We start from the raw sequence: 23,174 nt of genomic DNA, 5'->3' as shown, positions 1-23,174 counted from the left end.
GAGAGTGGCGCGGAACATGTACAGTCGCCGAGGTTTGTGCAGCCTTGTTCTTGGACGTGGCAGCACTGTGAGCACCCTCATCGACGGTTGTTCTTCCGCCAGCGTCCACTCCACCACCCGTTTGCTCCAACGGTGGTAGAAATGACGTGGACGGAGCGGCTGCTGCCGAAGTCTTCTTCTTCGGTGGCATGTTGATGAAGGGAATGAAGATCTAGCTCGTGTGAACACCGGATCAGGTTCACACAATCTCGACAGCCCCTACCTGGCGCGCCAAAGATGTCGGGGAAACTGATCCTCGAACACCTATGGGGCCGGCGGACCGGGCCCCTTTCAGTTCGGCAGGGGGCGGAGATCGCACGAAGAGCAGATCGAGGCGAGGCACACGAGCAGTTTACCCAGCTTCGGAGCTCTCCGGAGAGATAACACTCCTACTACTGCTTGTCTGGTTGTATTATCTGGTGTTCTTGCTCTCCAAAGCGAGAGTGTGATGTTCTCTGGGCTACGGATGGATGGAAGCAAACTGTCTCCGGCTTCGAACCTATGAGCCGAACCCCCCTACGTTGCGCATGGGCCTCCTTTTATACGCTAAAGGGGTCACCGACAGGTGGCAACGCAGAGGAGGGTAAAAACGTAAAAAGCAAGGTAGTTGATACAGTTGCTTGTACAGTGCATCCTACCTAACCCTGACGGCAGGGGACAAGGGCATTAAATGCCCGTCTGAGTCGCCCGAACAGTGCAGAAAAGGACCGTTAGGGGCGCCACCGTTCGCCACGATGGCGATCTTGTCAGATTCGCATGCCATTGCGCACCGCTGGCTGCACAGCCTCCCGCCACGCACGTCCGGAGAGGCCCCCAGAGCGACACGTTGGTGGATGCGCTGGAGCGTGGACGCAGAGTGGCCGCCTGCCACGGCAAGCGCCTTGCCGCTGTTGTTATCTTGTCGGGTCCGGAAGCTTGTCGCTCGCCGGGCTTCGAGGTACCTTGGTTTGTCTTCCCGGCAAGCTCCTCTTGCCGGGGCCTTGTTGCCTTGCCGAACCGCGTGGCGCGTCGCGGCAAGTTCATTGGAGCATCTTGGTTGGCCTTCCCGGCAAGCTCCTCTTGCCGAGGTCTTGTCTCCTTAGCCTAAATACTTTGTTCTTGGATGGCTCCAAGGGAACCTTGGGGGGATCTTGGCGATCACCCGGCAAGCCTTTGCCGCGGGGTGCTGCAACTGCCCGTGCACAAGTTCGGGGTACTAGGGTACCCCTATTCTAGTACACCGACAAATACCAATGATCATGTTGTTAGAGTAACTAGCAAAGTGGCCCGCTCGATGCGCGGGCTAGGATTTTATTAAGTTATAAATGTGAGAACATACTAGTTTATCTGTTCGACAATTTTTTATACTCCCTCCATTCCACAATATAGTGCGCTCGCGTTTTCCCAGATTCAACTTTAACCGTAAATTTAATTACCGAGACCGACTGCGGCGGGAGCAAAAATCATACCACTGAATTCGTATTTTCAATATGAATTTAGTGATATAATTTTTGTCCCCGCCGCAGTCGGTCTCGTTGGTTGAATTTACGGTAAAAGTTGGATCTTGGAAAGTGTGGGCAAACTACATTGTAGAACGTAGAGAGTACCAAATATGATGCCATTTCAAATATATAACTCTTGCAAACATAGTCTTGTTTTTGGTACATTTGGGTTTTCGTCGATATATATATGTATGTATGATCCCTTCATCCCTTACTTGCTAATTATGCATGTCATGCTAACTGTATTTTTTGGCGAGATATGCTAACTACATTTACATCTTTCTTTTACATTTTTATTATGTTGCTTATATATTGTATAAATTGATAAAACCTATGTTGGTGGGTATGTGCTCCCATGATCACTTGATTTAGTTAAGAGACGTGCCCTCGGTAGTATCAATGGTGGCTTATATTTTCACGTCACATAATTTGCTCTCACAGTGTATAGAACATAATCGGTTTCATGGGCCCACCAGTATGATTGTTCACTTTCCCCATTTTGTAGTCTCCTGGACTTCTCTGTTCTCTCCACCCACTCATATTTTCACACAGTGACAATGTTCCTCTTGCCCGATCCCCATTCTCCTTTCCTTATTCTCTCTGCTCACCCAAAAATTGCTGCTCCTCCCATCAACTTGCTCTCTTGTTCGCTGCCTTTAGGTTCCTCGTCCTCACCTCAAGCCACTCCGCAACTGGTGCTGCCACAGGGACAGTATCTGGTTTCCATCTTGGGTGTGAGGATGGCGGCGAGGTTCTCTTCCCCAAGCGTGCAAGCAAGAGCGTTGTCGCTCTTTCCACTCGAGGCAGCTCGGGACATGGTCCTCATCCTCCACACCGACATCATTCTTCGAAGGTCGACCTGCAGGTCCCCATTTTTTGTTTTCCCAACTCTGTCATATTTCCCCCTTTTGGTTGAGTTACTTTCCCTACATAAACATAAATCCTAATTAGTAGAAGTAAGATATTGTTTCATCTCCGGCTTAAGCACTTTATTTCTCCTTGTGGGAATGGAAAAATATTTTTTGCTTTAGCCACAATGCATGCATACGTGTTATACTTAGCTATAGATAGAACAAAATGTAACATGTTTTTGTGATTTCATAGAGCAATTAAAATTAGCCACACTCAAAGATATGGAAATGCAAGGGCGTCCGAACTTTATAACCACTTGTTTTATGGTAAAATGTGTGAGATACAACTTTACTACATCAAAACCACCGAGTTAATGAAGGTAAGTTTTCATGCTTTGAAATATTTGAGCTGCACATAGATAGCAGAACTGATGTGCAAATCATAAGCAAGGTACATAATGTTGCTTCCTGTATACTGCAATACCAGTTGTGCATTCTTAAAATTTAGAAATTGAACTGAGAACTGTAACTAAATCAAATGGATGATAACCTGCATAAGGGTGAAACTTTGTGGAGATTTTCTTACTTCGCATAGATCAAAGTTTCTCCTTTGTGTGTAGCCGCAAAGTCTGGCACATCTCCATTTATGATTGGAGGTTGTATCTTTTTCTTGTCTTGAAGTTCCATTCTCCTTCCAATCTTGCCATTTTTGTTGATTGTCTTGAATTGCATCAATAAGATAACAATTTAAAATACGTTTTATCGTTGAAGCTAAAATCAATTAGGAACCTCCAACGCCTAACTGGAACTGTTGCATTTTTTGTTTTAATTTTGTTGTGATAGCACACACAAAATATTCATCATTAGTAACGGATCACCTTGTTGGATTACATATATGTTTTGTTTTAACCATCTTGGCAGGTTTCTAACCTTCCTTGTTATGTGGCCCATCTTTTCTTTTCATTGTTGATTCCTGCACATTAGAGAGTGCAAATATAAAGGTAAAGCTCTCTTTTCAATCCAATGAAATGCAAGCTCTTTTGTGTTTTCTTGAAAAAATCAAATAAAGCTAATTATAATATTATTACAAACAGTGGTGGACCTAGAGATCGTGCTTTGCTGTGGCGATGGACGACGATAAATATCATGGCGGTGCTCCAGCTGGTCATTGGACATGGGGAGTACCCTTCTCGGCCGCTTGAGACCTTGACCAGCTGCCCCGCTTGATGGTGGGTGTGCTACTATTAAAGATTAATGCTCAAGTTTATGAATATTCATTATTTTTATTACTTCTCACCCTATAAATATTTTTTTGGTCGTACAAGTAAAGGAGATCAATTTTCGAGACTAGTGATTTGCAGAAATCTTTAATGATAAAGAGGAACTTAAGTTTTTATCATCATGTGAATACACAAATATCGTGAGTATTTTCTAGTAGAAGCCGACCGAAGCAATCTCTACCTGATTAATGAGGTCCTCCCTCCGTTCCAAAATGGATGACCCAACTTTGTACTAAAGTTAGTACAAAGTTGGGTCATCTATTTTGGAACGGAGGGAGTACTTTATTAGACAAAATTACTGAGGTACTCATGCAAAGTATTATGTGAACCATTATCTAATCTACAAACTCCAAGTTATTACCATACTGCACTGTCATGTGCTTCTTAATGGATTTGAGGCCTATTGAAGCCATCCCACAACCCAAAATATAGTAGAGGATCACGCTAGAATAATATTTTAGTTTAGCACTGCCCAGAGTAATTGAGGGTCTCCATTTGTTTTTCATTTTTTTGTGGGGGTATAGTGGGCTACATCCTCTCATTATCCATTAATAGGTCTGATCTATAATTTCATGCAGATCGTACATACTGGAGGTGATCTAGTTGTTCAACGGAGCCGGCTGGTGCCCAATGCCGAAGTGCCACTGGTTGGAGGAAGTTGACCTTAAAGTGTTGTTCAATGGAGGAAGATGATGTACAAGGTTGTTCGGATGCCGAGAGGTTTTTTATATGCATGCGACCATGAGATTTTGGTCCTATCTAGAGATATTCTGTTTGGAGAGATCAAATCTCTGCAAATTTCTGAGAGTTTGGATTTGTTTGGAGGGATGGCATCTTTGTATAGTTTTTTTTGTGGGCAGGATCTTCAGAGTTTGGTCATGTTTCTTACCCTGTACGCCCTATTTTTTTATTATATGGGATGGTTTGATCACTCGTGGGATGGTGCAGCCTGTTTTTTATTAGTTGATGGTCCAGCTTATCATGAGTTTGTGTACAGGTCCAACCTGTTATGGTCTCACGTGCGAGAAATCTGACCCTGCTTGTAACATTTTTTATTTTTATTATGGATCCAATTTGTTATGATCTAACATTACGGGGCCACCTGATTAATGAAGATCTTCTCACATTATGGGGCCACTTGTTTTATGAAGATCTAACAGTCACACATTGTTGATTGGAAATAGGTACATATAATTAACGGAAATGTTAACGCCCACATGTGTGGGCGTTTGCACATCGCCCACACGCCTCCATCACCACTCATTTTGCCACATATGAATAGATGACATCAGCAGAATTGTTTTTGGTTTTCAGCTTAAAAATGTTGTATCTCCTAAATAAAAAAGCGAACTAAAAATCCGTTCTCATCATTAAATCCGTCTCGACGAGATCTTCAAAACTAGACCCCATGTTGATATGTTTCGACGATTTTTTTTGTCAGAAGTTGCCACGATATTTACACTGCAGTTGCCATAGGGCTTAAACTAAAGTTGCCATATGGCAATTTTAGTTTGTAGATCATGGCAATTTTAGTATTTTGATGATGGCAACTCCAGTACTTTGACCATGAAAATTATTTTTTGTATGAACCATGACAATTTTACGTGCATGTATCATGGCAATTTTAGTTTATGGTTCATGGCAAGTCTAGTTTCTTAATTTCCCATTTTATAAATGTCAAAATTTACTTTTAAATGTAGAAGAAAATAGCTGAAACATATCATGCCAACTTCAGTGCAACCATCATGGCAATTCATATGCAATAGACATGGCAACTTTTAATCAAAAACAAAATTCACCAAAACATATCAACATGGGATCTAGTTTCGAAGATCTCATCGTGAGGGATTTAATAGTGAAAACGGATTTTCAATCGGATTTTTCGTTTAAGAGATAAAACATTTTAAAAACTGAAAATCCAAAAAGATTCCTACATGCATGCATGTGATGATGTGGCAATCTGTTTACATTAGAGACGTGTGGTGCGTCTTCCTTCCTGCCACAGTTAGCGCGACCCATAATTAAAGGTCGGATGTTTCTAATTATTGTGGGATTTTAAGCTAATTATCTTTATTATGGTTAACCCATCAAGTACTTTTTATATATAAATAGATGACTAGAGGAGGTAGAATGACTCAAGAACCACTTTATCCTGAGAGACACCCAAAAAGAATTGAACAAGACTCTCAAAGAGTTAACACTGATGCACCTAGTCCTTCTAAAAAGAAAAAGAAGAAGAAAAACAATAGGACTTTGCATGCCTCTAGTGAACCTAAAGTAGAAAAACCTCCTAATAATGATAAGGAAGTTTCTATCTCTGATGCTGAGACTCAATCTGCTAGTGAACACTCACCTTCTGATAATGAAAAGATAATGATGAGGTTCATGAAGACACTCAAACAAATAATATAGAACCAGACAATGATGTTGAGATAGAGGCAGCAGTTGATCTTGATAACCCACAACCAAAAAATAAAAGATATGATAAAAGGGACTTTGTTGCTAGAAAACATGGCAAGGAAAGAGAACCATGGGTTCAAAAACCTGTGCCCTTTCGACCCAAGTCAACTAAAAAGAAAGATGATGAAGAATTTGAACGCTTTCTGAAATGATTAGGCCAGTGCTTTCGCGTACTCGCTTGACTGATATGTTTAAAATGCCTCCTTCTGCAAAGTACATGAAAGACATCATCGCAAACAAAAGAAAAATACCGGAAGCTGAAATCTCCACCATGCTGGCTAATTATACTTTTAAAGATGGAGTACCTAAAAAACTTGGAGATCCAGGAATCCCCACTATACCTTGCTCCATCAAAACAAACTATGTCAAAACTGCTTTATGTGATTTAGGAGCTGGTGTTAGTGTTATGCCCTTCTCTTTATATAAAAGACTTGATTTGAATAAACTCACACCTACTGAAATATCTTTGCAAATGGCTGATAAATCAACTGCCATACCTATCGGTATTTGTGAGGATGCGCCTGTTGTTGCTAATGTTACTATCTTGACTGACTTTGTTATACTCGATTATCCTTGGTAGACCCTTTTTGAATACTGCAGGGGCTATTATTGATTACAATAAAACCAAGGTCACTTTTCATATCAATGGTAATGATCATACAGTGCACTTTCCAAAGAAACAATTCCAAGTGAATGGTATTAATGTTATTGAAACATCTCCGACAATCACTATTGGAAGTTTTCAACTACCCCTATCTACTTTTAAAAAGAAATATGAAATGCTTATTGTTCAGGAAATTCATATCCCCGTTGACGTGACTTAGTGATTTACGAAAGTTCTTCAGTTTCATGCTTATCGAAAGTGGTTGTTAATAAGACTTGATCAACCTTATTAATGGGTCATTTTTCACAGGTATAAGTTGATGAATTTAGTAAGCAATACCTTATGTTCCTACCTGTTGTATTTTGTTTTTATTAGTTAAATAAAATAAAATGCCATGTTTTGTCAGTTTTCTGAATTTCCCATGCAATAAAAAATGACCCAAAAATAAAAGTTCTCAGAATGCTCTAAACTTTTAATACTATTTTTTTCAGAATATTTAAGAATTTTTGGTGCGAATAACATAAGAGGGAGGTGCACTAGGTGGGCACAACCCACCTGGGCGCGCCCGGACCCCCAGGCGTGCCCTGGTGGGTTGTGGTCCCCACATGGGCCCCCTCATTTATCTCTTCATCCCACGTCACCACCTACCTCCAGAAAAAAAATTCACCATTGCTCTCTCTCTCTCATGTTCTTAATCTCAACCCCGCGGATTTCAATCTCTTTGCTCGAATCTCCGTTTTCAAAACTGTTTTGGGGGATTGTTGCTTGGTATGTGACTTCTGTTGGAAATATGCCCTAGAGGCAATAATAAAAGGATTATTATTATATTTCCTTGTTCATGATAATTGTCTTTTATTCATGCTTTAATTGTGTTATCCGGAAATCGTAATACATGTGTGAATACATAGACACCAAACATATCCCTAGTAAGCCTCTAGTTGACTAGCTTGTTGATCAACAGATAGTCATGGTTTCCTGACTATGGACATTGGATGTCATTGATAACGGGATCACATTATTAGGAGAATGATGTGATGGACAAGACCCAATCCTAAACATAGCACAAGATCGTATAGTTCGTTTGCTAGAGTTTTTCCAATGTCAAGTATCTTTTCCTTAGACCATGAGATCGTGTAACTCCCGGATATCGTAGGAGTGCTTTGGGTGTACCAAATGTCACAACGTAACTGGGTGACTATAAAGGTATACTACGGGTATCTCCGAAAGTGTCTGTTGGGTTGACACGGATCAAGACTGGGATTTGTCACTCCGTATGACGGAGAGGTATCTCTGGGCCCACTCGGTAATGCATCATCATAATGAGCTCAAAGTGACCAAGTGTCTGGTCATGGGATCATGCATTACGGTACGAGTAAAGTGACTTGACGGTAACGAAACTGAACAAGGTATTGGGATACCGACGATCGAGTCTCGGGCAAGTAACATACCGATTGACAAAGGGAATTGTATACGGGGTTGCTTGCATCCTCGACATCGTGGTTCATCCGATGAGATCATCGAGGAGGATGTGGGAGCCAACATGGGTATCTAGATCCCGCTGTTGGTTATTGACCGGAGAGCCGTCTCGGTCATGTCTACATGTATCCCGAACCCGTAGGGTCTACACACTTAAGGTTCGGTGACGCTAGGGTTGTAGAGATATGAGTATGCAGTAACCCAAAAGTTGTTCGGAGTCCCGGATGAGATCTCGGACATCACGAGGAGTTCCGGAATGGTCCAGAGGTGAATAATTATATATAGGAAGTGTAGTTTCGGCCATCGGGAAAGTTTCAGGGTCACCGGTATTGTACCGGGACCACCGGATGGGTCCCGGGGGTCCACCGGGTGGGGCCACCCATTCCGGAGGGCCTCATGGGCTGAAGTGGGGAGGGAACCAGCCCTTAGTGGGCTGGTGCGCCCCCCTTGGGCCCCCCATGCGCCTAGGGTTGGGAACCCTAAGGGAGGGGGCGCCTCCACTTGCCTTGGGGGGCACTCCACCCCCTTGGCCGCCGCCCCCCTAGGAGATCTCGTCTCCTAGGGCCGGCGCACCCCCCTAGGGGGCCTATATAAAGGGGGGAGGGAGGGCAGCCACACCCTGAAGTCTTGGCGCCTCCCTCTCCCGTGCTACACCTCTCCCTCTCACAGAAGAACGGCGAAGCCCTGCTGCGATGACTGCTGCATCCACCACCACGCCGTCGTGCTGCTGGATCTTCATCAACCTCTCCTTCCCCCTTGCTGGATCAAGAAGGAGGAGACGTCACGCTGACCGTACGTGTGTTGAACGCGGAGGTGCCGTCCGTTCGGCGCTAGGATCTCCGGTGATTTGGATCACGTCGAGTACGACTCCCTCATCCCCGTTCTCTTGAACGCTTCCGCGCGCGATCTACAAGGGTATGTATATGCACTCCCCTCTCATTGCTAGATGACTCCATAGATAGATCTTGGTGAAACGTAGACATTTTTTTTGTTTTCTGGAACGTTCCCCAACAGTGGCATCATGAGCTAGGTCTATGCGTAGTTCTCTTTGCACGAGTAGAACACAATTTGTTGTGGGCGTAGATGTTGTCAACTTTCTTGCCGCTACTAGTCTTATTTTGCTTCAGCGGTATTGTGGGATGAAGCGGCCCGGACCAACCTTACACATACGCTTACGTGAGACCGGTTCCACCGACTGACATGCACTAGTTGCATAAGGTGGCTGGCGGGTGTCTGTCTCTCCCACTTTAGTTGGAGCGGATTTGATGAAAAGGGTCCTTATGAAGGGTAAATAGAAGTTGACAAATCACGTTGTGGCTTTAACGTAGGTAAGAAAATGTTCTTTCTAGAACCCTCTTGCAGCCACGTAAAACTTGCAACAACAATTAGAGGACGTCTAACTTGTTTTTGCAGCAAGTGTTTTATGATGTGATATGGCCAAAGTTGTCATGAATGATGAATGATATATGTGATGTATGAGATCATGTTCTTGTAATAGGAATCACGACTTGCATGTCGATGAGTATGACAACCGGCAGGAGCCATAGGAGTTGTCTTTATTTTTTGTATGACCTGCGTGTCATTGAGAAACGCCATGTAAATTACTTTACTTTATTGCTAAACGTGTTAGCCATAGTAGTAGAAGTAATAGTTGGCGAGCAACTTCATGGAGACATGATGATGGAGATCATGATGATGGAGATCATGGTGTCATGCCGGTGACAAGATGATCATGGAGCCCCAAGATGGAGATCAAAGGAAGCTATATGATACTGGCCATATCAGGTCACTATTATTTGATTGCATTTGATGTTTATCATGTTTTTTGCATCTTGTTTACTTAGAATGACGGTAGTAAATAAGATGATCCCTCATAATAATTTCAAGAAAGTGTTCCCCCTAACTGTGCACCGTTGCGACAGTTCGTTGTTTCGAAGCACCATGTGATGATCGGGTGTGATAGATTCCAACGTTCACATACAACGGGTGTAAGACAGATTTACACCTGCAAACACTTAGGTTGACTTGACGAGCCTAGCATGTACAGACATGGCCTCGGAACACAGAAGACCGAAATGTCGAGCATGAGTCGTATAGAAGATACGATCAACATGAAGATGTTCATCGATGTTAACTAGTCTGTCTCACGTGATGATCGGACACGGCCTAGTTAACTCGGATCATGTTATACTTAGATGACTGGAGGGATGTCTATCTGAGTGGGAGTTCATTGAATAATTTGATTAGATGAACTTAATTATCATGAACTTAGTCTAAAATCTTTACAACATGTATTGTAGATCAAATGGCCAACGTTGTCCTCAACTTCAATGCGTTCCTAGAGAAAACCAAGCTGAAAGACGATGGCAGCAACTATACGGACTGGGTCCAGAACCTGAGGATCATCCTCATAGCTGCCAAGAAAGATTATGTCCTACAAGCACCGCTAGGTGAAGCACCTGCTCTCCCTGCAGAAAAAGACGTTATGAACGCTTGGCAGACACGTACCGATGATTACTCCCTCGTTCAGTGCGGCATGCTTTACAGCTTAGAGCCAGGGCTCCAAAAGCGTTTTGAGAGACACGGAGCATATGAGATGTTCGAAGAGATGAAAATGGTTTTTCAAGCTCATGCCCAGGTCGAGAGATATGAAGTCTCCGACAAGTTCTTCAGCTGTAAGATGGAGGAAAACAGTTCTGTCAGTGAGAACATACTCACTATGTCTGGGTTATATAACCGCTTGACTCAGCTTGGAGTTAATCTCCCGGATGACGCGGTCATTGACAGAATCCTTCAGTCGCTTCCACCGAGCTACAAGAGCTTTGTGATGAACTTCAATATGCAGGGGATGGAAAAGACCATTCCTGAAGTATTTGCAATACTGAAATCAGCAGAGGTAGAAGTCAAAAAGGAACATCAAGTGTTGATGGTGAATAAAACCACTAAGTTCAAGAAAGGCAAGGGTAAGAAGAACTTCAAGAAGGACGGCAAGGGAGTTGCCGCGCCCGGTAAGCAAGCTGCCGGGAAGAAGCCAAAGAATGGACCCAAGCCCGAGACTGAGTGCTTTTATTGCAAGGGAAGTGGTCACTGGAAGCGGAACTGCCCCAAATACTTAGTGGACAAGAAGGCCGGCGTCACGAAAGGTATATGTGATATACATTTAATTGATGTGTACCTTACCAGTACTCGTAGTAGCTCCTGGGTATTTGATACCGGTGCAGTTGCTCACATTTGTAACTCAAAGCATGAGTTGCGGAATAAGCGGAGACTGGCGAAGGACGAGGTGACGATGCGCGTCGGGAATGGTTCCAAGGTCGATGTGATCGCCGTCGGCACGCTACCTCTACATTTACCTACGGGATTAGTTTTAAACCTCAATAATTGTTATTTAGTGCCAGCTTTGAGCATGAACATTGTATCAGGATCTCGTTTAATTCGAGATGGCTACTCATTTAAATCCGAGAATAATGGTTGTTCTATTTATATGAGAGATATGTTTTATGGTCATGCTCCGATGGTGAATGGTTTATTCTTAATGAATCTCGAGCGTAATGCTACACATATTCATAGTGTGAATACCAAAAGATGTAAGGTTGATAATGATAGTCCCACATACTTGTGGCACTACCGCCTTGGTCACATAGGTGTCAAACGCATGAAGAAGCTCCATGCAGATGGACTTTTAGAGTCTCTTGATTACGAATCATTTGACACGTGCGAACCATGCCTCATGGGTAAAATGACCAAGACTCTGTTCTCAGGAACAATGGAGCGAGCAACCAACTTATTGGAAATCATACATACTGATGTGTGCGGTCAAATGAGTGTTGAGGCTCGCGGTGGCTATCGTTATGTTCTCACCCTCACTGATGACTTGAGTAGATATGGGTATGTCTATTTAATGAAACACAAGTCTGAGACCTTTGAAAAGTTCAAGGAATTTCAGAGTGAGGTTGAGAATCAATGTGACAGGAAAATCAAGTTCCTGCGATCAGATCGTGGGGGAGAATACTTGAGTCACGAATTTGGCACACACTTAAGAAAATGTGGAATAGTTTCACAACTCACGCCGCCTGGAACACCTCAGCGTAATGGTGTGTCCGAACGTCGTAATCGCACTCTATTAGATATGGTGCGATCTATGATGTCTCTTACCGATTTACCGCTATCATTTTGGGGCTATGCTTTAGAGACTGCCACATTCACTTTGAATAGGGCTCCGTCGAAATCCGTTGAGACGACACCGTATGAATTATGGTTTGGGAAGAAACCTAAGCTGTCGTTTCTAAAATTTTGGGGATGCGATGCTTATGTCAAGAAACTTCAACCTGAAAAGCTCGAACCCAAGTCGGAAAAATGCGTCTTCATAGGATACCCTAAAAACTATTGGTATACCTTCTACCTCATATCCGAAGGCAAGGTCTTTGTTGCCAAGAATGGATCCTTTCTAGAGAAAGAGTTTCTCTCGAAAGAAGTAAGTGGGAGGAAAGTAGAACTTGATGAAGTATTACCTCTTGAACCGGAAAGTGGCACAACTCAAGAAAATGTTCCTGAGGTGCCTGCACCGACTAGAGAGGAAGTTAATGATGATGATCATGAAACTTCAGATCAAGTTGCTACTAAACTTCGTAGGTCCACAAGGACACGTTCCGCACCAGAGTGGTACGGCAACCCTGTCTTGGAAATCATGTTGTTAGACAACGGTGAACCTTCGAACTATGAAGAAGCGCTGGCGGGCCCGGATTCCGACAAATGGCTGTAAGCCATGAAATCCAAGATAGGATCCATGTATGAAAACAAAGTATGGACTTTGACTGACTTGCCCGATGAGCGGCGAGCCATAGAAAATAAATGGATCTTTAAGAAGAAGACAGACGCGGATGGTAATGTGACCATCTATAAAGCTCGGCTTGTCGCTAAGGGTTATCGACAAGTTCAAGGGGTTGACTACGATGAGACTTTCTCACCTGTAGCGAAGCTGAAGTCCGTCCGAATCATGTTAGCAATTGCCGCATTCTATGATTATGAGATATGGCAAATGGACGTCAAAACGGCATTCCTTAATGGTTTCCTTAAGGAAGAATTGTATATGATGCAGCCGGAAGGTTTTGTCGATCCTAAGAATGCTGACAAGGTGTGCAAGCTCCAACGCTCAATTTATGGGCTGGTGCAAGCATCTCGGAGTTGGAACATTCGCTTTGATGAGATGATCAAAGCGTTTGGGTTTATGCAGACATATGGAGAAGCCTACGTTTACAAGAAAGTGAGTGGGAGCTCTGTAGCATTTCTCATATTATATGTAGATGACATACTTTTGATGGGAAATGATATAGAGCTTTTGGAAAGCATTAAGGCCTACTTGAATAAGAGTTTTTCAATGAAGGACCTTGGAGAAGCTGCTTATATATTAGGCATCAAGATCTATAGAGATAGATCAAGACGCCTCATAGGTCTTTCACAAAGCACATACCTTGATAAGATATTGAAGAAGTTCAATATGGATCAGTCTAAGAAGGGGTTCTTACCTGTGTTGCAAGGTGTGAAATTGAGCTCAGCTCAATGTCCGACCACGGCAGAAGATATAGAAGAGATGAGTGTCATCCCCTATGACTCAGCCATAGGGTCTATTATGTATGCCATGCTGTGTACCAGACTTGATGTAAACCTTGCCGTAAGTTTGGTAGGTAGGTACCAAAGTAATCCCGACAAGGAACACTAGACAGCGGTCAAGAATATCCTGAAGTACCTGAAAAGGACTAAGGAAATGTTTCTCGTTTATGGAGGTGACGAAGAGCTCGTCGTAAAGGGTTACATCGACGCTAGCTTCGACACAGATCTGGATGACTCTAAGTCACAAACCGGATACATATATATTTTGAATGGTGGGGCAGTAAACTATGCAGTTGCAAGCAGAGCGTCGTGCCAGGATCTACATGTGAAGTGGAGTACATGGCAGCCTCGGAGGCAGCGCATGAAGCAATTTGGGTGAAGGAGTTCATCACCGACCTAGGAGTCATACTCAATGCGTCGGGGCCGATCAAACTCTTCTGTGACAACACTGGAGCTATTCCACTTGCCAAGGAGCCTAGGTTTCACAAGAAGACCAGGCACATCAAGCGTTGCTTCAACTCCATTCGTGAAAATGTTCAAGATGGAGACATAGATATTTGTAAAGTACATACGGACCTGAATGTAGCAGATCCGTTGACTAAACCTCTCCCTAGAGCAAAACATGATCAACACCAGAATTCCATGGGTGTTCGATTCATCACAATGTAACTAGATTATTGACTCTAGTGCAAGTGGGAGACTGTTGGAAATATGCCCTAGAGGCAATAATAAAAGGATTATTATTATATTTCCTCGTTCATGATAATTGTCTTTTATTCATGCTTTAATTGTGTTATCCGGAAATCGTAATACATGTGTGAATACATAGACACCAAACATATCCCTAGTAAGCCTCTAGTTGACTAGCTTGTTGATCAACAGATAGTCATGGTTTCCTGACTATGGACATTGGATGTCATTGATAACGGGATCACATCATTAGGAGAATGATGTGATGGACAAGACCCAATCCTAAACATAGCACAAGATCGTACAGTTCGTTTGCTAGAGTTTTTCCAATGTCAAGTATCTTTTCCTTAGACAATGAGATCGTGTAAATCCTGGATACCGTAGGAGTGCTTTGGGTGTACCAAACGTCACAACGTAACTGGGTGACTATAAAGGTATACTACGGGTATCTTCGAAAGTGTCTGTTGGGTTGACACGGATCAAGACTGGGATTTGTCACTCCGTATGACGGAGAGGTATCTCTGGGCCCACTCGGTAATGCATCATCATAATGAGCTCAAAGTGACCAAGTGTCTGGTCACGGGATCATGCATTACGGTACGAGTAAAGTGACTTGCCGGTAACGAAACTGAACAAGGTATTGGGATACCGACGATCGAGTCTCGGGCAAGTAACGTACCGATTGACAAAGGGAATTGTATACGGGGTTGCTTGAATCGTCGACATCGTGGTTCATCCGATGAGATCATCGAGGAGCATGTGGGAGCCAACATGGGTATCCAGATCCCGCTATTGGTTATTGATCGGAGAGCCGTCTCGGTCATGTCTACATGTCTCCCGAACCCGTAGGGTCTACACACTTAAGGTTCGGTGACGCTAGGGTTGTAGAGATATGAGTATGCAGTAACCTGAAAGTTGTTCGGAGTCCCGGATGAGATCCCGGACGTCACGAGGAGTTCCAAAATGGTCCGGAGGTGAAGAATTATATATAGGAAGTGTAGTTTCGGCCATCGGGAAAGTTTCGAGGTCACCGGTATTGTACCAGGACCACCGGATGGGTCCCGGGGGTCCACCGGGTGGGGCCACCCATTCCGGAGGGCCTCATGGGCTGAAGTGGGGAGGGAACCAGCCCTCAGTGGGTTGGTGCACCCCCCTTGGGCCCCCCATGCGCCTAGGGTTGGGAACCCTAAGGGAGGGGGCGCCTCCACTTGCCTTGGGGGGCACTCCACCCCCTTGGCCGCCGCCCCCCTAGGAGATCTCATCTCCTAGGGCCGGCGCACCCCCCTATGGGGCCTATATAAGGGGGGGGGAGGGAGGGCAGCTGCACCCTGAAGTCTTGGCGCCTCCCTCTCCTCTGCTACACCTCTCCCTCTCGCAGAAGAACGGCGAAGCCCTACTGCGGTGACTGTTGCATCCACCACCACGCCGTCGTGCTGCTGGATCTTCATCAACCTCTCCTTCCCCCTTGCTAGATCAAAAAGGAGGAGACGTCACGCTGACCGTACGTGTGTTGAACGCGGAGGTGCCGTCCATTCGGCGCTAGGATCTCCGATGATTTGGATCACATCGAGTACGACTCCCTCATCCCCGTTCTCTTGAACGCTTCCGCGCGCGATCTACAAGGGTATGTAGATGCACTCCCCTCTTGTTGCTAGATGACTCCATAGATAAATCTTGGTGAAACATAGAGAATTTTTTTTGTTTTCTGCAACGTTCCCCAACAACTTCTTCGTTGGTCCAATTAGTTTTTGCTTTAGTGGTTTATATTTTGAAGAATTAGTTACTCTTGGTGCTACTGTAGATGAGCTTGCATGTTGAATTTTTAGAGTTCTAAGTAGTTTGAATTCTTGATATAGCCTCTATTCATCCCTATGAGTAGTTGCTTTCAATCTTGTGAAGTTTTGTTGAGAAAACTTTTGAGGACTAAAATTTCAGAATTTTGTTCATAGGAAAAAGATGAGTATCTTTAGGAAGTTTGCTTCCAAGAAGAACTCCAAGGAAGTTATTGGGGAGTCATCTGACAGTGATCTCCACACTTGGAGAATGGTGGAGGTACGGCCATGCGAATGGCCACATAACCCGTTCATGGAAGGGGCCGGAATCCTTCAAGAGTTTCCACAATATGCTACTAATACCGGCCTTACCGACTTCATCGTAGCTGAATGTGAACAATATCATATCCTCACAAATTCCATTATGCAAATTTTTCATTGCCTTCCTAGGAATAATCCCCTTGAGGTGTAGTTTAACTTATATGTTGAACCTCGTCAGATACCTCTTACTGAATTTTGTAACATATGCTTGATCCCTTCTGATGGGAGTTTACTAGGGCCTAGGCCTGCAGAGTTTGAAGGATTTCATCGCACTCTGTCTGTAGGAGATGAGAGAGGGGCGTCGAGTGTCACCGCCACTAGCTTACAATTTCCTTCAGTGCATTATTTTACTTTATTTACTGCGAAGTGCTTACTTGCTAGAGAGAAGGTTGGTGCACTTAGTGCCCCCGATTTCGCCGTTTTACACCGTGCACTCTACGGCGACAACACTTATAGCTTGGCGGCTATTGTCGCACGTCGCCTCCACATTAACAGATCCAAGGGTAAAATACATGGTGGTATTTATGCTACTTGTTTAGCGAGTCACTTTAACATGCAGATACGCCAGCATGATTGTCCTCTACCCAAGGTTTATTTAGATCGTAAGGCCATGGCACACCACCAGTTTATTGCTGGCGAGAACACTGACATTCCTATTCCTTATAACCTGGTTTTCGGTGTGGACACTTGTGATATTATTCCATTGCCTGCACCTACATTGTTTGATCCTATTTCCATGGGCAGATACATGATTATGCCTGAGGACATTGTCGCCTACCGAAACAACCTGGTTGCAGCAGAGGAGGAGCCTCAGGAGTGGGACCCTCAGGTGCCCGCTCCCCAGCACTTCAACATCAGACTCCATGGTTTCTTCGAGTGTGATTACCAAGTTAGATCAAAAGCCTAAGCTTGGGGGAGTACGTGTTTCCACCGACATTATATTCATGTTCACACATTTTCATTCTAGTTGTCAGTGTCCACACTCTTTCATTGTATTATCCATGCTAAATTTATTTCCCTTTTTTTTCTTACGTGTACGAAAAACTTTGAGAAAATCCAAAAATATATTTCCTGCTTCTTTTTGGCTTTTCTTCCTAGTTTAAATTGTTGTCATACTAAAAATAAAACTCAAAAAGATTTCCTTGTTCTTATTTTACTTGTTGGGAGATTTCCCGTGTAACTAGTTTATCTCGTTTTTGTTTTTTCCTTTTCATTTGCTTGTTCAAGAAAAAAAACAAAAACTCCTAAAATATTTCAGTGTGTTTCTCTGAATTTCTTTTTCGTTTATTGAGTCATACCGAGGAGAAGACCACGATGAAAATGTTGAGTGGCTCTCATATGCACTATTGTTGATCTAACAAAGAGCCCATATTACCTTGTCTTCTCCATTTGAATAAAATGTTTGCAGATTCCAGCTTAGTCCACGACACTCTTGCACTATTATTATTTTCATATCATTCGGTCATGCAGGTGAAAGGCAATAATGACGATATTTGATGAACTGGTTGTGGCAGAGAGAAACTGGTATGAACTCGACTTGTTCTGTTTTTGTAAATATGTTTAACCTAGTATCCATGATTGAGCCTATTATGATCAAACACTGTCGGTGTACTAGAGTAGGGGTACCCTATTACCCCGAACTCGTGCACGGGCAGTTGCAGCGCCCCGCGGCAAGGCTTGCCGGGTGACCGCCAGGACCCTCCGTGGTTCCCTTGAAGACCATTCAAGAACAAAGTACTCAAATCAAGGCCCCGGCAAGAGGAGCTTGCCGGGAAGGCCAACCAAGGCCCCGGAAGAGGATCTTGCCGGGAAGAGACAAGACCCCGGCAAGAGGAGCTTGCCGGGAGGGCCACTCAAGGCGTATCAAGAAAGCTTGCCGCGACGCGCCCTGCGTCCCGGCAAGAACCAGCGAGTGACAAGCTTCCGGACGCGACAAGACGACAGCCGCGGCAAGGAGCTTGCCGCGAGAAACCCCCACTTCGTGCCCGCGCTCCAGCTTACCTGCTAACGTGTCGCTTTGGGACTCTCCCAAGCACACGTGGCGGGAGGCCGTGCAGCTAGGGGTACGTGGTGGCAAGCGGAGATGAAGAGAAGCCCATCGTGGCAAACGGTGGCACTCCTAACGGTTACCTTTTGCACTGTTTAGTAGACTCAGACAGGCATTTAATGCCTTTGTCCCCTGCCGTCAGAGTTAGGTAGGGCGCACTGTATCCACAGTAGCGGTAGTTGCACCTACCGCATCCTTTTCCATTTTTACCCTTCTTGTCTATGTTGCCCCCTGTTGGTGACCCCTTGAGAGTATAAAAGGAGGCCCAAGCGCAACGTAGAGGGGGTTGGAAGGGTCGGAGGTTTAGAGGCTCGGCCAGTTCGGCTCGTTCAACACCAGGAACAACCTCAAGCTCAGTCTGGCAGCGTCCATCGCTCCTGAGCAAGAATCCAATATACACAAACAAGCAGCAGTAGGGTTTTACGCATCCGTGCGGCCCGAAGCTAGGTAAAATCGCCCGCGTGCACTGCCTCGATCCACTCTTTGTGCGCTCTCCGCCCCCCACCGAACCGAAAGGGGCCCTGTCCCCATAGGTGTTGGCGGGAATCAGCATCGCCCCCGACATCTCTGGCGCGCCAGGTAGGGGGCGTCGAGATCGTGCGAACCCGATCCGGCGTGCACGCAAGCTAAATCTTCATCGTCATGGCTCCCGAGGAGCGGGCTAGCAAAAGAACGACGCCAGTGCGGCAATAGAAAAAGCTAAGTCATGCAAAACTTTAGGTATTTCCTTACTTTATAAGGTTATCCGCCTCGGAGATCTTGTTCTTTGTACAGAAAACCTGTGCGCGGAGGAATCAACTCGTAGCTAGTTGCGCCCTTATTTTGTTTCAAGTCCGCTCAACAACTTAAGCGAGTTGCTAGCGCCCTTACTTTGCTTCGAGTCCGCTCAGCAACTTAAGTGAGCCGCTAGCGCCCTTACTTTGTTTCGAGTCTGCTCAACAACTTAAGCAAGCTGCAACTAGTTGCGACAAGATTGCTTGTCGGTAGCGACCCTGCCAGCAGGCTGCTGAAGTTCTGCACTCGGCGCTCGCGGCAAGGGTGCCTGCACCGGCAAGTTTCCCTAGAAAGCGTAGGGTGGACGTACAAAGAGAGGTTGAACAGGAAGATAGCATGCGCTATTTATTTGAGATTTCTGCATAGACCTGTATGCCGAGGAGCCTTCTCGGGGCTAGTTGCGCTCCATGTTACCTCGAGTCCGCTCGGCAACTTGTGTGGTTGCGCTAGAACCGAGAAGGTAAACATTTCCGGGAGGCGTTGTTCCCGAATAGCCGCTAAGGGCCCGTTCCCTCAAGCGCTACTGGCTGGATCGTACGCACCGGAAAGCATTCCAGCAGGCATAGGGAATATGCAGCAAAAGTCAAAATTCGCAAGCAAGTTGAGTGCACTTCGGATGCTAATCACTTGCTATGTTTGAACGCAGTTATGGCCCGGGGGCTGGCAACGCCCTTAGGGCCAATTTCTTCGGCGTCAAGAACGACGAAGTTCTTCGCCATAAGCCTTTCTGGCAACGATCTTGCCGGAAGCCGGCGTCAAGAACGACGAAGTTCTTCGCCATAAGCCTTTCCGACAACGATCTTGGAGGAAGCCGGCGTCAAGAACGACGAAGTTCTTCGCCATAAGCCTTTCCGGCAATGATCTTGCTGGAAGCCGGCGTCAAGAACGACGAAGTTCTTCGCCATAAGCCTTTCCGGCAACGATCTTGCCAGAAGCCGGCGTCAAGAACGACGAAGTTCTTCGCCATAAGCCTTCCCGGCAACGACCTTGCCGGAAGCCGGCGTCAAGAACGACAAAGTTCTTCGCCATAAGCCTTCCCGGCAACGACCTTGCCAGGAGCCGGCGTCAAGAACAACGAAGTTCTTCGCCATAAGCCTTTCCGGCAACGATCTTGCCGGGAGCCGGTGTCAAGAACAACGAAGTTCTTCGCCAAAAGCCTTCCTGGCAACCAGCTTGTCGGAAGCCGGCATCGAGAATGTCAAAGTTCTCTGCTGAAGATAAAAGCCTTCCTGGCAACCAGCTTGCCGGAAGCCGGCATCGAGAACGTCAAAGTTCTCTGCTGAAGATAAAAGCCTTCCTGGCAACCAGCTTGCCGGAAGCCGGCATCGAGAACGTCAAAGTTCTCTGCTGAAGATAAAAGCCTTCCTGGCAACCAGCTTGCCGGAAGCCGGCATCGAGAACGTCAAAGTTCTCTGCTGAAGATAAAAGCCTTCCTGGCAACTAGCTTGCCGGAAGCCGGCATCGAGAACGTCAAAGTTCTCTGCTGAAGATAAAAGCCTTCCTGGCAACCAGCTTGCCGGAAGCCGGCATCGAGAACGTCAAAGTTCTCTGCTGAAGACAAAAGCCTTCCTGGCAACGAGCTTGCCGGAAGCCAGCATCGAGAACGTCAAAGTTCTCTGCTGAAGATAAAAGCCTTCCTGGCAACCAGCTTGCCGGAAGCCGGCATCGAGAACATCAAAGTTCTCTGCTGAAGATAAAAGCCTTCCTGGCAACGAGCTTGCCGGAAGCCGGCATCGAGAGCGTCAAAGTTCTCTGCTGAAGATAAAAGTCTTCCTGGCAACCACCTTGCCGGAAGCCGGCATCGAGAACGTCAAAGTTCTCTGCTGAAGATAAAAGCCTTCCCGGCAAGCCAGTATCGCTGGGGGCTGTGAGTGCCAAGAATCGTCCACGGCAAACCAGAGTTGCCGAGGGCTGCACTATCAGATAAGTCTTTCATCCCTCATCATGCATCCTCTTATGGACTAGGGAAAGCGAAACCACGTTTCTCCCCGGAAACTGCCGTGCTCCCTCGACTTTAGGCCCTGGGGCTCGTTCTCGGGGCCAAGTTTGGTCATAGTCGCGGCAGCAAAGGGATGAAACGAGGAGACCGCACCCACCTCGTTCCTGCCTCCGTTAAAAGCGTGAGAAAGGTTGAGCGACGTGGGAAGGCGGCAGCCTGTTGCCGGGAGATGAAATGTCTGTCCGAGGGATACCAAGGATTTGCTCCTTGGCGTGGGTTTAACTCGCAAGACAAATAACCCGGCAAGCATCCCCTTTTTCATTAAAAAACATCCCACTCAGGTACAGTCCATAGAGGATGAAAAACATGAAAGAGAGGATTACAAGTTCTAGATACAGCTAAGGCCCGAAGGCTTACAAACTAAAAAGATAAGATGCCCGTAATCCCTTTCCTGTCCCCCTTTTCAGGAGGCAGGTCAAGGAGGCGAAAAGGGCAAAAGGAGTGCCTAGGCGAGCTACAGGTGCCAGAAGACACCAAGGGAACATCCCGGAGGCCGTCCGAAGGCTGGACGGCAACGGCGGCGCTGGAAGCAGGGCTCAAAGACGGGGCGACAGGACGTCAGCACGCTGTCGAGGGCACCACACCCTCGTACTCCGGCTTGACGGCCTTGTCGCCTGCCCTCTTCCCCTTCCGCAGCCTCCCTACGCCAGCCGCCCAAGGAGACGACCCCGGGGAGTTCAAGAAGCCGGCGACGCGGATGATGGGGTCGCCGGTGCCGCGCAAGGCGGCGCCCGACGCCTAGTCGGACCCGCTACCCCGCCGCCCGCTACCCTCGTCGTCGCTGTCGCTCCCCTCCTCGTCGCTCTCGCTCGAGGAGGAGCCTTCGCTGTCGGAGGAGCTGTCCACGCAGCACTTCGCCCGAGTGCCGAAGCACCCGAAGGCCTTGACGGAGAGGAGATCGCCCTCCATCAACTTAAAATGGAGGGTAAACCCCTCCATCAAGCTGTGGATGCGGGCGAATGTCTTCCACCCTTGATCAAGATACATCACATTAGGGGCTGGGAATGCAACGCGGACTCGCATGCCGCTGATCCCACAGCCCCTCATGTGCAGTCTCAGCGTCTCGGGCGGCTCTACTTCCATCGCGCGCGCAAACGGAGCTGGAAGCCGGAGGCGACGACGAGGCGCCCGGCGCAGCCTGACGAAGAACTCGCAAGGGTCGTCCCCTATATGGACCGCCGTGGGGGGAGAAGCTGCCGGCGGAGGTGAAGCTGACGCGCCGCCCCGTCCGCCTCTTCCTCGAGCGCCTCGACCTCGTCCTCGACCTCGTCCGCGACCTCACCCCCTCCCTCTTCCCCTTATGGCTGGCTCTGCCACCACGGGCGCGGAAGAGGGAGAGATGCGCTGTCTGGCGGCGACCCTCGCCGCCACCGATGAAGGGCCTGGGTTCCCTTTCTATATGGCAGATGAGAGAAAGGGGAGCAGAAGCTGAAGAAAGGAAAAGATGAGAGAGTGCGGGTTTATGTGCTCCCATCCCACTCTTTATAAAGGAGCAAGGTGGGGGCTCGGCCGCCCCGCTTAGCGAATTAAGACCCGGGAAGGGCAGGGAGTCGGGGCCAACCCGCTCGCGACGGCCCGGTTTCCCACTCCACCGTCCGTGACCTCAAGCGCATGGGAGCCGCGTGGCGGGGATGCAGAACTAAGGCGACAGGTGAGGCGGCATCGCTCCGCCCTGTGAATGCGGGGAGTGGACGTCCCGAAAACCGCGCACCAGCCCCGTCCAGTAAATGCACCACGCCCTCACACCTACCTCCGTTTAAGGAGGAAGGC

The 23,174-nt window shown here is 46.6% G+C and overlaps 1 long non-coding RNA gene across 1 annotated transcript; it reads left to right on the top strand.

Moving 5' to 3' along the window:
• The first annotated feature begins 2,036 nt into the window (after positions 1-2,036).
• LOC123085824 (uncharacterized) lies at positions 2,037-4,775 on the top strand. The gene is made up of 3 exons (XR_006439951.1): positions 2,037-3,372; positions 3,466-3,600; positions 4,230-4,775. It is a non-coding gene; the product is annotated as an uncharacterized lncRNA (long non-coding RNA).
• The last annotated feature ends 18,399 nt before the right edge of the window (positions 4,776-23,174 follow it).

The sequence above is a fragment of the Triticum aestivum genome, chromosome 4A (assembly GCF_018294505.1).
Source record: "Triticum aestivum cultivar Chinese Spring chromosome 4A, IWGSC CS RefSeq v2.1, whole genome shotgun sequence".
NCBI classification, from domain to species: domain Eukaryota; kingdom Viridiplantae; phylum Streptophyta; class Magnoliopsida; order Poales; family Poaceae; genus Triticum; species Triticum aestivum.
The sequence above is the reverse complement of the archived record's forward strand: the minus strand, read 5'-3'. Positions and strand labels throughout refer to the sequence as shown.